The following is a 19,191-nucleotide window of genomic DNA, read 5'->3' as shown; positions in this document are numbered from 1 at the left end:
GGACATATATAGGTGGAAAGTCACTGAAGGCAGTGGAATTGTACCTCTTTATGATGATTAAATATTATCTCATCTCCAAATATTTCCTCTGAAAACAAGCTAGAGTAGAAAATGTATTTTTTCCATTAGTTTTTACTACTCCTTCCTTTAAATAGAGAGTTTAGGTTCTGCCCTTATAGGCCAAGCAGACTTTGCAAAATCCATTAAGGAAGAAGTACATATTTAAAGTTTTTCTTCAAGGGAAGAATTTGCTTAGTTTCCCAGCTCAGTAAATATGTGATATCTAACTCTACTGACCAATAATTCTGTCAGCAGATTGATAGCACTGTCAAGTGCTTTGGAGCACTGCCTGATCAAGAAATGCACCTCAAAGGAGATGCTTCTCAGACATATTGTTAACTTCACCAAACCACCTTGGATTCCTCTCCTCACATCCATCTCCTCCCTGCAACCAATTGAGTATGCAAGTTGTATTTGCAGCACAGACCTAAAAGCATCCATCCTGAGAGGAGAGAGGTGACACAGGTTCCATAAACCCATTCCAAAGTAAAAAGCAGGAGTATACACTGGGAAAACCAAGACCAAAGGTCTTGTACACCATGGACATGAGACAGCAACCTAAATAAGGATCATCCTCTGCATGCAGCAGCGGCACCAGAACAAAATCTGAACAGTCTGTTCGAATCTTGGAGATGGAGCAGGAGGAACAGATGCAATTCCCAGCCCCTGGCCCCAGGCTTGTAACAACCCCATGAATGTGCAGAAGGTCATGAGAGACTAACACAACTCATAAGAAAGTACCCTGGAGAGAAAGAGCAGGACACCTGACACAGCACTGGGGAGGGAACAATTCAAAGCTGAGAGCTAAGGAAGGAAAAGTGACAACAGCTTATCAAACAAGCTCTTCCAATTTTCCTGCCATCACTCAGTGGCTGACTCTCATAACACTTGGTGCACTGATCAACATTTATATTCTATGGATGTACAGAGCTTGGGAAGTACAACACCTGCATTTAAAATGCAGGCTTGCCTGCATATTTTAGTAAGTATTCTCTCCCATTTGTTTTTTAGATTCTTCTTTATCATTTTAATGGATAGAAATTAAGACTAAATTTTAAGAGTCTTCCCTGCAGAAAACAGACACACAAATGACCTAATATTCTAAGAGATTTCTGAAAACAAAAACTAGGCTATAAGCTGCTTTATGGCATCTTGAAAAATGAATTGGATTATTTTTCTACAAAAAACACACCTTAAGCATGGAGGAAAAAAAATACTGTTTTAAGGTAACTTTACAAATAAAATTCAAATTGTTTAAAATTGTAATTATATACAGAAGATATTTCTCCAAGTGATTTATGCAGTGGGATATAAAAATTTTATTCTCTACTTTGACTATGACTCTGTTCCCACAGCTAGGCCTTTTCCTTACAAACAGCCCTAATGATTAATTACTCTGGTCTTTAGTGAGGGGAGCATATTCTTAGACTCTTGGAGAGAAAAGTGCCAATGAAATGCAAAATGAGCCATTGTTACAAAACTTAACAAATTATAGGATGTGTCATGCCAAAGGGTTATACTTGGGTTGGAGATTAGCAGACACACACAATAGCCAAACATCTGATTCTTATATCAGCTTCAAAACTATAATCGACCACAGTGAGTGACCAGTGGGGTGATGCAGGATTTGTTTGTAACTCATAATTTTTCTGGATCAAATCTGGTTTTCACAAGCATGGAGAAAAGGAATTTTATGGCTTGGGCAGGCAACTCAGCCAATCTTCTAGCTTCAACTGTTTCCCCCAAAAATATTAAAGCAACTAAAATAATTTTCAGAAGAGAAACTCCCTCTCCTTTTATCAGTGTTTGAAGTAAAGCTCAAATTTTCTGATGAAAGGCTACAGCAAGGAAGAAGAGAGCACGCCAAACTGAAGGGGAGAGGAAAAAGATAAACACTTTGTGATAAATATCTCTTTTTATAGATAGAAACAACTAAAAAGCTACCATTATCTTTCACTGGTTTGGCTACAGTTCAACTTCCTTATTTTAACTCTGCCAATTCGTATTATACACTTGCTTTTTCAGCCTTATTGTGTTGAACATGAGAACACACTCACTTGAGGTGAGGACCTCAGGTTTCCAAAGGCCTGAAAACCAGGAGGTTTTCCCCGTTCCTTTTCCAGCTGTCACTGCCAGTTCTATCTGTCATTCCACACAGCAGATTTCTGTGCAGCATCTTCAGAAATGAACAGTGGTACCTGTCTTTTCTCTCAACTGGCACTGTTCAGTGTTCTTCCTTTCTGTGTGGTTACTCAATGCTGCGCACTTCTTTGCCCATTATTTTATCCTTTTTCTTCCCTGCAATTCCCTGGAGTGGAAATGAAGCAGTCAGCAGCTGCCCCATGAATCCCAGGCCAGACTCCGTCTGCTCTGTGCCACCAGCAGCGTGCAGCAGCCACACCCCAGCTGCTGTGAAGTGCTGGAAGAAGGCAAGACAACCAAAGCACTCTCATGTATTTGCATTTTTTCACCTCTTTTGGTGCTTCCCCTTATCTCTGTACCCTCCTTGGGGCATGGACCTGCCCAAGAGCTGATTGCATGGACACATCCAGAATGGGCCATACCCAACATTGATGTATTCACTTTGTCCTTGGCCTCAGAGTACCCTGAAATCTATAGGTGAAAGACTGAAGAGAAATCCATAAATTTTAAAATCAGCAGGATGCCAAAAGAAATCACAGTGATAAGGTCCAAATGCTCCCTCTACCAAATCCCTAGAGAAAGAGCAACATCACAGAGAAAATGTGATGCACAATTAATAAATTTCACATCTCCCTGCCTCCTGGGCTCAGCTAAAGCACAAGCCAGAGCTCAATCCCTATAGACTTAAAAATCCCAAAGTATTGCACAACATTACAAAGTGAAGGTGCCCAGACTTTTTATATAAAAGGAACAGTTATTTTAAACCTTCATGCAAACTCATCCAGAGACTGGGGTACTTGTTAATTCTTCCAACTTCCCTATGCACATTCCCACCTTTTGGGCTTAGCTGATGCACCACCCCGCACTGCAGAGCAGGTTTTGGCACAAAAATACATGCTTTCCTGCCTACTTCTTTCAGAGCTTGCCACAGAGCTGACCAATGCCATCCTTGCAGCATTGAGTGCATCACACAAATATCCCAAACTCAGTGCCCAGCAGCAGTCCCAGCAGAGCTCCTCAGTGCCTCCCCAGCAAAACAGCCTGAAGGACCTGAGAGCCAGGAGCAACCCCAGCACATGACACAGCAGCCACTGTGTGACCTCTTACAGCTTTCCAGAGCAGGAGAAATACAGGGATTGTAGACCAAAGATAACCTAAACACAGAAGAGTAATTTTTAAAAAATCTTTTTAAAAATCTAAGCTTTCTCTACCGCTTCTTAATTTAGACAGATAACTGCACTTATATATCAGCTCTTGCCCAAACAATTTCTGAAGTGGTGGCACCTATGCCCATACCACAACTATTGCTGAATTTTTATTTATATATATGTGTGTGTGTGTATGTGTACATAAAGTAATAGAACAAGACGAGCAAGAAGTGTGCACTGCCTATATTTATGGGTCTGCAATATCTAATGTCAACCAAATCTCAAATTCTTTGCCTCCTCCCTCTCCTTCAGTATTCAAATCCCATGCTCTAAACAAAACAAATTTATTAAATGAATAAAGGTATTAAATTAATAAAAATGTTCACAGAACAATGTGGTTCAAATTGGCCCATGGCTAAGTAATCTAGCAAATACCTAATACAAATGTGTTTGCTTTCACTAAAAATTTAAGTGCTGTAAACACCAAAAAATACTTTTGTCACATTTCACCATTAATTCCTTTGGAAAGATTGCCGGACTTCTTTATACCGATTTAGAGTTCTAAATAGAAACATGAATGCTTTGCTGCTCTCCTGTTATTCTTCTTTATAAGTGCTATTACTTTCAAGAGAAAGTAATTCATATAATCTTTTACCTTCCTCTTTATCTATTACATCTTAAGCATATGTATATATCTGGAGAAGAGTTTATACTCCCACTGCAAGGAATAGCTGGATCCTACTAAGAGTTTATAGAATTTAAGTGTGCAGGATAGATATAAGGAAAATTGCTGTACAAAATGAGCCTGAAAATGGTAGTTAACCCTGAGCTGTCCCCAGTACGTGGTGTTGCATATTACATTGCTCAAGTAAATGCCAACCTTACCCAGGAGGACTTCCTTCAGCAGTAGAAAAACCCCTCAGTCATCACAATTTATAAATTTTATTACGTGGGAACACAGAACTAGCAAGTCTTTGAGACCAGTCTCTTCTCATAATCCTGAGAAATTCAAGAGCTCGCAGAACATCCAATAAAAATAAACAAACAAACAAAAACAACAACAAATTCAAAAACAAGACCAAAAAAACCATGCCAAAATTAAAAAAATCTTTTTCTTCCACAAGCTCATGAACTAAAATACTTTCCAGTACCAGAGAGCATTCTTAGCATCTACAATATAAAGATCTATGGGAAAAAATAAAAGCATCAAAGGTATTGCCAGCTGCCTTTGCAACAGCAAAATACTTGACTAGGTGCAAGCCTCCATTGGCTGGTATTTCAACATGTAGAAAAACTCCCCTGACCCCACACTCTGCAGTTGTGGCAACCAGAGTACATGAGGAGGACACCATCCAGGTGCTCAGCAGATTTTGAGGGATGATATGGGATCAGCTGCACCCTGAGCTCAGCACCCTCACACTAGGTGTGTAGGAGCAGGTGAATGTAAAGTGACACAAACTGGTACAGTCCAAGCTCACACCTGGAAAGAAACCCTATTGTCTCCATTGTTTTAAACAACCTGTGCCATCATTCCCAGGCTCAGCCTGTCCGCCTGATGGGCAAGGCAGATGGAAAACATTCTCCTTACGGAGATGAGACCATGGGGAAAACTTGGAAGCTAATCATATCAGCCACTGCTTTCAGCTAACGGACGAGCTGGAAACCATTCAAGGCAAGAAGAGCAAAGTGTCTTCTTTCCACACATTCCAACCCAGTTAAATAACAAGGAGTGGCTTTGCATGGAGAAAATCCAAAGCACTTGGGAAAGCTAGGTGGTGAGATCAAGTTTCCAGAATTGGAGTCTTACAGTAGGCAGAGCAGCCCAAACGAGGAAGGGTGGAGCAGGAACAGGAATCAGGGGACTAAAAGGACACTGCCTTTGTATGTCTTTAACACCCAGTACTCAGCGGCATGAACAAGCATTACAAAGCTCTTATACTTCACCTCCAGTATTATTCATGTCTAATACATAGAGAAAGTGAAAGTGAAGCATAGGAGAGTTTAGTAACTGACAGAAGGTGAAATGAAGAGTGTCAGAGAAAACCAGGAAAAGACCGTAAGGCTTCTAGTTTTGCACTTTAACCACAGGAGATCACCCTTTCTCTCCTGGAAAAACCAGGAGAAGAGTAAATGAATAATGCTTAAAAACTACAGAACTGAGAGCCTAACTAAATCCTCCAAAGCAGAGAGCACCTCTGTGAGATACCTGAGCAGATGCTACGGGAAGAGAAGATAATAGAATTATATTACAAATGCAACTGTGACATCTTTTCTTGTAATGATGTTTTTTTAGCAGAGCATGTTCTACTTAACTGGGATGTCCTCCCTCTTAGGATCCCTCTAAAGGCAATAGTTTTTGCCTAATGATAATGAGTGGCAATCACTGCTGCTTAAAATGGCATACAAGTAACAACAATTCAACTAAATTAGGATATATTCTGCTAGCACCAAGCAGTTAAGTGGTGCACAACCAAGTGGAACGTGGGATGGATTTGATTGTTCAGGCTATATATTACAAAACAAAGAAGAATCAGAAAATTAAATCCCCCTAAACATAGAAATTGAGCTCCCAAATCACTAACTACAGCTTTATATTTCTTTTTATTAGGATATAGGGAAAGGAAAATCTTAAGTCTTGCCAAACTGAATTCCTAAACTTCAAAATCCTCAAAACCACCCCAAAAACAACTACAGAAACAGTGAACATGGAGCAAGCCAGTCCATGAGAGAGGAAATGGAGATCCATCTCCTCATGCTTATCTCCAAAGTCTTGCCCCAGTTTCCTAAAGTAGTCTTTGTGGTACTGCTGAAGATGCTGTTTTCCACGGAGGATGACAGCACAGTGAGGGGCAGCTGATGCCACACTGAGGGCACTGATGTGCACCCTGTGCCTTCACCTCCCTGTGATTTTCACTACTGCTCTCTCCCTGTTGGCCACAAAGGGGTATTTTATCAACTTTGGAACAGGAAAATTGCACGACAGCACAGTCTGCTCAGTCATGCTGCTCCACTGTCACAGTGACCATAAAAGTTTCAGTGACAGTTGTGATTTTTTTGGCAGGGAGATGTTAGAGCTGACATAGCACATTAATTTCACGTTGAGCACCCATCAGCTTGAGATTACCCTGATCTAAGCTATGCTGCCCTCAAACTCATGACATCTGGGAAAAAGGTTTTATCTTACTTTTTGATAAGAGGCATTCAAATACAAAAAAAAAAAGGGGGGGAAACAATTAAAAATGCCAGTAGCATCTTCCTTCTTTGCTACATGCAAATAAATATAACACATTCAGCCCTCAGTGTGGTGACCCAAGAAGAAGCTGAGAGGTCACAGGGAACCTGACGGAAGAAAATATCACAATGAACGTGTTGGCAGTACCAGCAGTGAAAAAGCTGGAGAAATGCAGATTTGATGGCACCCAGTCAAACTATGAGAGTGCCTCTTGCAGCAAGACCTAATGCACACACTCCAGAGGAAAGGATGTGTGCTGGTAGAAATGTGACCCTGGGAACATGCAGGAGTACTAACTCACGCAAAAATGGGTTTGGCTAAAAACAAGCAGAAGTTCCTCTTAGACTGAGAGTTCAAAGAAGGTCTAAACCTTTGAGTCACCAAAAATGACTAAGAATGCATTAGTGGGTTTTATTTTATGGACAAAAACCTGTCAGCTGATAACAGCAGAATGAGAGAGGATTCAGTGATTCATAGCTTATAATACACTTTCCCAGAGCCTGTAATTTCCTTCATTCATTACCTGGCACCCTGAAATGCCCAGCCCAGACTGAAGCCTTCCCCTGTCAGAACCATGATATGGGCACAGACCGAGAGCCCCACAGAGCTGATACAGCACCGCTCCTGACCCAGCCCTGTCTCCTCCAGTGCTTGACACACAAGGCACCAGAAGCTCTTGGGGCACTGTCATGCATGAGCAGTGAGCTTCTTGTAACAATGCTGGTTTGGGCTTCTTGAGAAGACAGACTGAGTATCAAACTGCAAATGAGTAATCCCATGCAAGGACATCATCTTCTGGTCTTGCAAGACCAACAATCCAAACAGGCTCGTGTTCCAGGTACTGTAGCCGTAGTAAAGAAGCACAAAGTGCCTGGTCCAAAAGAACATATTTTCCACTGCTTTCTCTGTGTGCCACCATCCTTTTGGCATCAGATGACTTTTCAAGGGTCAGGCATATAATTCTAAAAACAGTCACGTGCTTCTGTTTCTGAGCAGTTGCACTAATACTCTACAATACACTTGGCAAGAATACTTTGAAAACCCTAAAAAACACCTCCTCTATGTTCTTCAATATCTGCAAAGATTAGCATGCTTTTTACAGGAGAAGGAATTGTTTGCCAAAAAGCCCTCCTTTCACTTCATAACACCATCAGCTTGTACAAAACTCTATAAATAATACCCAGCAGAGCAGACACACAGTGCTGAATCTGAGCATGGGGCATTCTTATTGTAGGTACTAACTGCACCCTTCCCATTTACTGAGTGGAAGCAGCTGGAAATAGGATTGAGGGGAGTGTGACAAACATTTGTGGTCTATGGAGTAATCACTTGCACTTGGGAGCCAGATATGTATGCAAATGCTGATGCAAACCTGATAGATACAGCAGAAACAAGGATGGTTTGCAATTCCAGCTGGTGAAAACACCTGACCATACAAGGGTGAGGTGACTGGTTGATGGGAGATGACACCACTTCCTGCAGAGTTGGGTGCTTGCTCTTTGCTTTCTAAGTCACCTTCCATGAATGCCAAAACCTTGGACTCTGGCCCAGGCAATGCTACTGTACTATCACAAAGCTGCTAAAATCATCACAATCCTTCAATTTGAACAACTAAACTGTCAGCCCTAGAGGTTTCTGGGAAGGCATAGGTATGTGTCTTAATGAAATAAATATAAAAGAAATAAAATTATTTAAGTCTGCAGTCGGTAAGGCATCAAACCCAAAACGACATGACACATAGGGGCTGCAAAGAAACCCCACAGGCTATGAATACATGTGAACAAAATTACACTACTGCTGCATGTTGCCACACCTCACCAAGAAAATGCAGGCAGCTCTGACAGAACTCTTACTGACTTGGGGTCAGGATGTTAGCCCCCCAAGGAATAAGCTTTGGGTAAACTGGAGTGTGTGGAGCCCACAGAAAAGGGTAAGTAATTAGGATTTCCTTTCAACTGCTTGCACAGATGACTGCCAGATTAGCCACTCCACCCTCATCATGAAAGCCCATGCTTAATAAAAGTAAATAATAAAATGGTTTAGAAACACGAGCTGCTATTTACTGGCTTTAGGGCAGTATCCCATCACTCCAGGAATTCACTATACTCCTTCCCACCCTGCTAAATTGCACTAAACAAACAGATTATCAGAGCAGCATAAAAACCACCTATCCACGATGTTTATGATACAGGATTATGGCAGTCTCCTGAACTGCTTAAGAACCCCCAGCAGGACGTGCCCCACATTTCTGTGTGGTTGGTACGTCATCTGGGGTATCCCCAGCAGGTGAGATGCCCCCACCTGCAAACACCTGAGCTCAGGCACTGATAGCCATGACCTGCATGGGACCAAGGTACCCATCCTCCCTCAGGAAAGGAGAAACTTCAGCATGTGCTTGCTTCAGTGGGGTTCTGCCATGTCTTGAAAACCAAATACTCACCAAAAACTTTCACTGACTGGAAACCCTGGATACCAGCCAGATAACAGCCCTTTCTAAAAGTAACCTTTACATTCTTCCAAAATTCCTCTTGGCTTCCTAAATAGAAATTTCTTGTTAATAGCAGGTATTTTACCATTCAGACCTTTGATATATAGACACCCACAACAATAAATCAGTTCTGACCAGTAAAGGTTAACCTATATACATACATATATATGGCAAAATCATTACAGACAATGAAAAAAATTTACAAGAAGAGAGGTTAGACTATGCTGCTAGCACACATTTATGATCGCTTGCCCTACAGATTGCCTGGCTGAACCCATTTCAAATAATTCAGGTTTTATAGAGCTGATAGACACACTCTTCCATACCCAGCTATAATGCAAACTGTGTTCACATGCATGAGCTCATTATGTGGCTACCAGTTTATCCGAAAAAAACTTAATAGTTTTTTTTAATCTAATAGTTCTTTTTAATCCATGCAGAGTATGCATTCCTACATTCAGGATTTTACATGAAGATACACAGTTTTATTCCTAAAATATCCAACACATTTTTTAAAAATTATGCCCTCTATTATTTCCCTAGAGAAAAATGGCTGCACATTTATTCTCAGAGTGGTTAAAGGTCAAATGCAGTTTTCATTTATGCATAATCTGAAGATCTGAACCTTTGCATTATTAATCTCCTCTGCTTCACCTAGGAACTCACAGATCAACACTAACCAACAAACACCAAAAACCCTGTAGTACAGGAATATATGACCATGTCTATGTCAGAACCTTTTCCAGAGCACTGAACACACAGTAGTTAATGAATAAACACGCTTGCTATTTCATCTCATGGTTCAGTGTGGTTTCCAGCATGACTTTGACGTGACATATCTTATCCATCTTCTGCTTTGAATAAATGCCATTCCCTGTGGGCTCCCATCTTCCCACTGGTGCCCTTGCAGGGACTGAGAGAAATCCTCAGCAGTGCCTTGGCCACCCTGTGGAGCTGCTTCACCTCCAAGCACAGCTTCACCAAATACTAGAACACCAAATCATGGAACTGAGGAGCAAACCATGAAGCAAACAGCTGAGACAACTCTGCTGAAACTAAAAAGAAAAAAAAAAAACACCAAAAAAACAACACCACAGACAAAAAGCCCATTATAAAAAAAGAAAAAAAAAAAGAGAAACAAAAAAGGAAACAAGTTATTTTTAAATCATTTTGGGGGAACTGACTGCCCTAGAAAAAGCTAAATACTGCTGGACCATATCAGAAGCAACTGAAATCAGGGACATACAACAATACAGCAGGTATCTGTAATTGCCTCACCAGCTACACCACATCTACTGATTTTATCTAGCCTTTTCTCTTTGAAGCAGACTGAAAGAAATCAAACCGTGTTTGGAAACTTCCAGGGAGGGCTTCAGTGGGTCAGCATTACATAACTGATTGGCTGACTTAAGCAGCACTATATGCAATGAAGGACACAGAAACTGAATATAATGCTTCAAAATTGATTCATGTCAAAATATTAGATGGGAAAGACCCCAAAATTAACTGTTAAACCAGTAACAATAAACTCAATTTCCTTCACTCAGGTACAGTCCCCAAAGAGATGTGTGTCTGTGGCATCATGCATGTGGGTACAGTTCCTAAACTAACTACAGCTGTACCTATTCCAATCACTTTCTCTATAGATAGACACAACAAAATGCTCCCTGGTTTAGATTTCTTAATACTAACAATTGTATGAAGCACAGGGAATTACAAGAGAATTATGAAGTTCATTTCATTTGGGAAAGACATGGATTCAATGAGAACTACTGTTTTGCAGCATAAAAGCACGCCATGAAATTTAATTGCAATGCACAACACTACAAGCAAATTTTCATCGACTCAGCTGCATGTTAGAAGGAAAAGGAACAAAAATAGACTAAATTTCCAATCTGAAAATAAAATAAATTTGTAATTAGTTATTTTATTTCTGTTCTAGTGAAAAGTAGGACCCTGCAGTTTAAATAATTTGCAGATTTCTGGTCTCTGGCCATGAGAGGACAACACGCTACCATTGACCCTAGCCACAGGGACTGCTACACAAGGCCCAGAGTGATCTATGAGCTTCATTAAGAGATTTAAACAGAGTTCATATATATATATATATATATATATGCATACAGTGTGAAATTAAAGTAGGCATTTGTATCCAGACTTCCCAGAGAGTACCCACTGCTGAAAAATTGTCCCTTACTTTGAGCTCATTTGCTCAGAAATATGTAACCCGGGAAGCAATTCTTGCTGTTAAGAGCTGGAACAGGAGTTAGACTTAGCTGTGCAGAGAGATGCTTGGAGGGCCTCCACACAGACCCCTCTTGGTGGGTCTCTGCTGGAGCCAACAGACAACTTGCAAACAAGGAGTTACTATGCCCTGTCCCCTGCCTATCTGTGCTTCCGTTCCACCTCAAAGGTTAACAGGTAGTAGGGTCTGACTCTTCTCCTCAAAGCATTTTGAGCGAGGGCTAAGCCACAGTGCAGGGCTAAGGATGCTGCCACAACAGCATCTGGCAGCCTCTGAACGTGGTGCCCAGAGCACCAACCCATCAGCAAGAAAATACCCTGTTAAGTAAATCAATGCAATTTCTCTTACTGTCGTGGTCTTTTAAATGAAATTTTAATGCACTCAGAGACAAAAAAATTACTAACTAGTCTGTGCACAGGCAAAGCTAAACTGTTCATTTTAAATAGGAAACTAATTTTCTATTGCACCATTGTAGATGTGTTACACAGATGCAACATGTGAAAGATACATTGCATATGGGTCATCTTTTCTGATGGAGGCTTGCATAATGAGAAAGTTATTTTGTCCAAATTCTTCACGTTAATCATGTCTCTAAATGACTAACAATGGATTTAGTGGACACTCAAAATGGTTTGCTGTGTAAGAAAGCTGCTTCTAACCCTGGCAGATGCGGAAGCAACCTCCCTCCTCCCCAATTCTGCTAGTATGAGAACTGAAAGATTGCATATAATTCAGTGGAGTTTTGATAAAAAAGGTGAGCATCTTTTCTTTTTCCACACAGGAATTGTTCTTGGTGTGTCCATGGCACAGGAAAGCAGTGAAACTTATTCACTTCATATATCCAAAGCTCCTTCCCTGGCAGTTTCATCGTTGTTCAGCATTCAGCTGCTATGCTTTGTCCACTAAGCTTAGTTATGGAATTTGACACATTTCTATTTGGTTTCTGAAATCAATTGTGTGAACACACCACCCGTACTGACTTATGACCATGGGCTCTCTCCTCAAAGTTTCAAGTAGTGGCAGCCTAGGCAGCCACTACATGAAACTTTGAATTCAGAACAAACTTTTTGGCCAACAGACAGGAAAAAAACCCTCCAACTCAAGTGATTTAAAGCAATGAGTATAACAATCATGGCAAAAGCAGTGACAATGTAAGTTTGAAAGCCTTCAAAACCAGTGCTCAAAATTACACATACTGGGAATACAGGTTTTACCCTCAACTGAACCCCATAAAGATTAAAAATTCTACCATCTCACATTTACAGATCCCCAAGAAACCTTGACTTTGCCCTGATCACAATGTGAACAACTGAAAACTTTTGAGCTAAGTTTTTTTTTCTTCAGAGACAGCTGGAAAGAGGAACTGAGGAACTGTCATTTGTGTTTGGCTATGGATTGATTTTAAAGCTGCCACCTGGAAATTCCATGACTGGAGTTCTTAAGCTAAAAAGTGTTTCAGAAGATCTCTGTCTCAGAAAGGGCAAGTCCAGCAGCATGGCTTTCCCCTGCACACTTTGAGATAGGGAAACAAGATGCAGATGTAGACACCAACTGCCCTGAACTCATTTCTCATGATCTTCACATCTGAATTGTTCATACAACAAACAGTACATTCTGAGGTTGGCACATCGTGACGGGGGGGAAGTAAAATATGACTGCTACAGACAGTGCTTGAAGATCTCAGAAGAAAACGAGGAAAATATTCCTGTGATGACTTCAGAATCATGGGAAATAGGCAGGATGAAGCAATGGCTTTCATGTGCCATAGAAGTATGATTAAAACGTCCTTAGGCACATAACTCAAGAGTCAGCACAGACCAATCTAATGTAGAACAGAGAGATAAGGAACTCGTGAACTCTGGTTTACTGATAGGACATAAAAGATTAATGCAAGCAGCAGTAGAGAAGGAAAACAATAAAACCATAAATAATGGGAAATAATCCTTACACTAACCCACTCTGCATGCTTTTGGGGAATGAACTGACAGCTGAGTGTGCAATAACATTCACATGTTATCCTCATACCATCCTCATACTTTTCATGAGTTAACAGCAACTTACAGGGTGTGTGGCAGCAACATCTAAGGACAGCTCTGTTGAAGCAAACACCAGTTTGCACTTCATTTTAACTGTGCAGCACACCTTAATTTAGGCACTTTAAAACCAGACTGACCAAGAAATCACTCTGAAGCAAGCAAGGTGAGCTATTCAAAATATGTAATACTACTGCAGACATAGATTGTGCATCCTGGAGACAGCCAGAACATGCAGATCTTCTTTGGATGAAGGCAACATTCAGGACAACAACTAAGGAAATGTCTCATCCAAAGACCAGAAATATATTAATAGAGATGTACTGCATCCAGCTCTGGGGTTCTCAACACATGAAAGACACAGACCTATAGAAACAGGTCCAGAGGAGGTCACAGATAATAAGAAGGGTGGAACACTTCCAAGAAAACAGACATAGAGTTGGTGTTCTACAACCTGAAAAAGAGAAGGCTCTGATAAGACAAGGAGAGTTGACTTAAGTTAGATATAAGGATAAAATTTGTTTATAATGAGGGAGGTAAAACACTGGCACAGGTTTCCCAGAGAGAAGGTGGATGTCCCATCCCTGGAAACTTTCAGGGTCAGACTGGATGAGGCTTAAAGGGTTCTGATTGAGTTTATGATGACTCTGTTCATTGCAGGGAGTATGAATTGATGGCCTTTAAAGGCCCCTTCCAGCCCAAACTATTCTGTGATTCTATGAATTTAGACTGGGTGGAAACATGTTTTTGTCAACTTCCAGCTGGATAATTGCAATTTACCTACTGACCGTGGAATCTTCAGGCCCTGCCAAAGCCCAGCTTGTGCAGCCCATCATCTCAGCCACACAAACCTCTGCAAGCACCTAAGGCACCACATTTCCCACTGAACTAAGAGCCCCATGGTGTCCTACCTTGCAGTCCAGGTGCAAGATACTTGACTAGTAACAACTGAATTGTTTTTCTAATACCCTGTTTTGATATCGAATGCAGATTCACGCCGGACATGCTGGAAAGGCTGCTGCTAGGCTGGGCAGACCCCAGAGTTGTGGAAGGTGACTCCTGCAGGTCTGCAAGCCGCCTGCTGTGCTGGAACTCAGCTGGTGACAAACACCAGTGAACTGGCTGCCTGTGGAAATCCTGCTCCAGCGACAGCTCCCCACCGGTGCGGCTGTGCCTGTGCCAACAGCCGCCCTGTATTCAATTCCCTGCGTTAGTTGGCTTTGGCTGCTGACCAAATCTCCGCACGCCACAGCCTACAGCCAGGAATCTGTGAGGGTGGCCAGGGAGCAGCAGGGAGGCTGATGACACAGCCACACCACTGCCAGCCCGAGAGAAGCAAAACCAGCAGTGCCCTGAGCTGGGCTGGCTCCTCATGCTGCAGGAGGGCTTTGCAGCCACCCCAGCCCGCCAGGGACGCGGGTGACGTGACGTGACATCCGTAGGTGCTGTGTGGCTCGCGGGCTGTGGCTGCAGGCAGGCACGGAAACGGGCTCGGCTTTCAGCTCGTGCAGCTGCACGTGTGGGGGAGCATCCTCTGGCTTCGGGGAGCCACCAGCACACAGCAGCCCTCAAGTTTGTAAAGCACATTGATGGGCTCGCTTTAGCACCACAAACCGAGTGCTACTGCAAATGACTCCCATAAAATGAGACACATTGCTGTAATAAAGGAAACAATATTTACCAAGATACTTAGAACTCGTATTTTCAATATACATCTTCAAAGCAATTAACTAATATTAGAGCATTCATTTTCCTCAGGTCTCCATGACTCCAGTGGGTATGGTTAGACCTCTCAGTTTACACAATTAAGGTGTACTACTTAAATTCTGCTGCCTTGAACAGGAGCAGATGTATCAGTACCTGCAACAAAACCACAGCTCAGAAGACTGAGCACAACCCTGCCTGGCCTCCAAAAATACCAATGCACACACCTGTTCATCCCTGTGTAAAACTAATGATGCCACGGAAGCTTGTTTCAGTGACATTTAGAAAGCACCTTGAGAAGCACTATGCCACATAAGCAGCTCTCTTAGTAGGTTTTATCAACAAACCAATTCTCAAAAGAAACTCTGAAAATGGGAGCTTCATGGTGGCTCATTTAAACACGAGCAGATGACTTGGCCTCAGTAGCAGAAGGGCACAGGCTCTGCTCCTTGGGGGCATTTCAAAGATTACTTGCCTATCCAGAGGTGAAAATGAAGTGCTCTTAAAATAAAATGCTCCCCTCACCCAGCACTGTGACTTTAATAAATCCAGATGTCTAATATTTCAATTCTTAAAACTGTGCCTTGTAAAAAAAAATTCAAAAGAAAACTGCAAGGACAAAAGCACATTTTATTTTCATTAAACAGCTCACCAAGCTATACAGCCTACCCGGGAGAGTGAAATGGGGGGAAAACCCCAAACCCAAAGTGCAGACATTTCAAATCATACAGAACAAATATTCAAGGGCAGTGAAATGTTATGAAGTAGCTTAGTTGAACTGTTTAACAGTCTCAAAGATACTTTAAAACATTTCATTACTAGGAAAACCAAATGTCAAAAAGCCCCCAAACTGGCCTAAAAATAAAGAATTTTTTTATGAGTAAAACTGGAGTTCTTTCATTTGCTGCTTTATTTCCACAGCTTTCAGCACACACTATGCTCTAGTCATGTTGTCAAACTTCTCTCTTCAAACAAGAAAAACAGAAATTACGTTTTCCTGCATGTCAGAGCAAAAGTTCTCAAGAAAACCTAGGCATCTGAGAGCTGGAGCTTTAGGAAAACTAACAACCAGGCAGAGAACTTTACTGACCACATCAGACATGGTTCTTAACTGGATCCTCACTGGTATCTCAGCCATTCAGTCTGAGATTTTTAGTAGCACCTTTCATAGATTTACAGGCAATAAATCTATCAAAGCCTTCTTCTTTTCTTTCATCTTTTTGGGGAGTGGGGGAGGGGAAGATAAAGAAGAATGCCAAAGGAAAGCTTGTGTTGTCTGCTAGGGAAAGAGAAGAGTGAAAATAATTCATTGCTACAGAAAGGAATCCTTATTGACAGAGTTTATAAAAATATGGAGTAATACACATACAACTCATGCAAAAGTCACAAAACAAGATATTATTTCTCACAAGTTGTTTCATGACAAGTAAATCACTCAAACACTTCGAGCTTTAGCAATATGAAAACAGAAGAGTGCCCTGCAGGTTTGGGGATAGAGGCAGAAGCTGGGGGTCAAGTACCAGAGCAAGGTCCCACCACCCCTCACTGCTGGAGCTGCTTGGTGGGACTGGAGAGTCCAAGGGCTTTGCAGAATCCCTGTCTATGTCTTGCTTTGAATGCAGACATGCCACAAAGGACTTAACAGAAATTAGTAATTGTATAAACCATGGTGATTTTAAATATAATACAATTCGAAAATTTTGGCTTGGATGTCACAGCAGTTCCTTGCTTTCACCTCTTCCTATAAACATAAATCTATCACCCTTTTGTTCTTTAGAGAAGTTTAATAAAAACCCCAAGAGACAGTGATAAATGACTTTAACACAACCATGGATTCAGCAGAATATTCTACACCACATGAAGCCCGCAGGAAACAGCTTTCAGACAAGGCAAAACAAATACTGATTTTATCATCAGCACAATAAAGATTAGTGATGGTGGGATGTTTTTATTTGTCAACTCACCTGCTTTTTAGCTTTTTTAAATCCTACCATAAAAATAATGTACCAGTTCAAGTTCTCCATCACTACAGTGATAACTGAAAAGTAACATCAACAGAGTCACTGAGATGACCACTGAGCAAAACACTTGGGATGCCAGGAGAGCCATCCAGAAGGTGTGCAACCCATCCAAACAAGAGGCAGAACACACTTATCTCTGCAAAGCCTTTGTTTAACCACCTCAGCTGAAAACACAGGCAAAAGACAAGTATTTAGAAGCAATTTAACCTAAAATTCATCTGGAGTTTGTCAGTCTTTCCTGAAAACAACATTTGGCAGCCATATCCAGCCTCAGTGATGGGTACTTACAAAAGGCTGGCAAGATTTAATGTAGTTTGCTGATAATATTTTTAAAAAATGCTTTTCTCTGTCATCTTATGTAAACTTTGCATCAAGTTCTGTAAACTTTTATTTAATGAACTCAAAGAACAGATTTTAAGAAAAAGCATGAAAGAAAAATATCCATGAAAATCTGAAAGAGGAAGGGAGTGAACAGTTTGACCTGAAAGCTCATGTGTTGACCAGATTTGCACTGTAAGGCTAATCACTGAGGAAAGCACTGAATGGCAAAATTCACTCATCATAAACTTCAGAGATTTCAAGAAATCACTTGACAGACTCCATCACTATTCACTCTGGAACATCTTGAAGTGTTAGGCTTGCCAAGAAAAATAATTACATCATCAAGCCTTTATACCAAACTGCAGCTTGAAAACTTGGTGATTTAAGTACAGGGTTGAACATAGAGGCTGGTGTCAGATCAGCAAGAAATCACACACTTCCATAGCTGGGCACTGCAACTGACTGTATGAGGAAAACAAACTTAAGTGTAACAATATAACAGTCCTCTTTAAAATCTGGATATTGCAGCTGTTCTCAAGTCCTCCAAGTGTACCCTACACAACACACAGTGCTGATAAAGGCCAACAGCTGGGTCCAGCACTCGAGGTTGGTGAAGTTAGCAGGCTGATGCAGAGGGAAAAGTGTAATTAGAACACAACTTCCACCTTAGAAGTGATCCAGTTTATACAGTAATTGTGCATGATTCACAGTCAACTGGGATAATTTCACCAGCTGAGAAGAAGAGGGCATTTCTGCTTAGCATCTTAAATGGGATTCACTAATTAAAAAAGAAAATATCTACACCTCAAACTCTTGAAGACTAAAAGTCTTCAATTCAAAATGTTATTGCTGCTTTGATATACAGACAAGGAAGCTGTAAATCCATGAATGGTACACACAGATCAATGCTGTTAGAAGCAAACGTATCAGAAAAGCCTGGGTACAGGATAAAATGAATTGATAAAGAGGTACAAGGATTTACTCCAAAAGCTGTCTCTTATCTGTAGGGTTACCCAGAAAAGAGTGTGGAAACATTTGGCAAATGCAGTGGGGATTAAGTAGAAGGAGGCTGGGAGGACCTGGAGAAAGTGGAAATTACACTGGAAGTTCTGCAAGCACAGGTGGCTTTTTGGAGTAAGTCCTTCTAATCTTCAACTACACAAGCATATAAAAAGCTGCATCATTAGATCCTGGCCACAGCAATAGAGAAATACCAAAAAGCTACAATTTTGCTCATTCAACGGAATTTCCCCTTGGGGCTTTTTGCTGGTCAGGCTTTGCCAGCTGACAGCCACACCAGCAGGACTTGGCAACAGCAGCACAGACCCAGCCTGCCCTACGCCCACCCCAGCAACCACGGGCTGACACTGCGCTGTGTGAAAATACAACCCTTGGAAACAATACTCCTCAAAAACTGCCCACAATCAAAGATATGGGGGAATGACAATAAATCTGTCCTCTCATGTAACTGATCTTCACTCAAAGAGAAAGGTTTTATAGAGCTGCAGAAGAGATGAGGCACTTACCAATTAGAAATGAGATGTGATGTGAAGGGATTCCTTCTTTTCTGTTCCTACAATTCTCATGTTTCTCTAAATACTTTGCACACACATACTATTTTTGTTGTAACATTGTAAAATATAAAGGCTTATTAAAAAAAAAGATTGATTTTTACAGCAATGCACATCCCCCTAAATGGCAAAAGAAAATTATACCCTATAATATACTGCATCTACTAACAATCCACTAGTGTTTTAGTGACCAGTGTGAGCATGACCTGGACTAAAATTAAACTTC

General features: G+C 41.2%; 1 protein-coding gene across 1 annotated transcript in view; it reads right to left on the bottom strand.

Moving 5' to 3' along the window:
• The window catches only part of ABTB3 (ankyrin repeat and BTB domain containing 3), a 161,592-nt gene that overhangs the window by 70,572 nt on the left and 71,829 nt on the right, over window positions 1–19,191 (bottom strand). The gene's annotated exons all lie outside the window — the stretch shown is intronic.

This window comes from Lonchura striata, chromosome 5 (assembly GCF_046129695.1).
Source record: "Lonchura striata isolate bLonStr1 chromosome 5, bLonStr1.mat, whole genome shotgun sequence".
Taxonomy (NCBI): Eukaryota; Metazoa; Chordata; class Aves; order Passeriformes; family Estrildidae; genus Lonchura; species Lonchura striata.
Note: the sequence above shows the minus strand (reverse complement) of the source record. Positions and strands in the feature narration are given on the sequence as shown.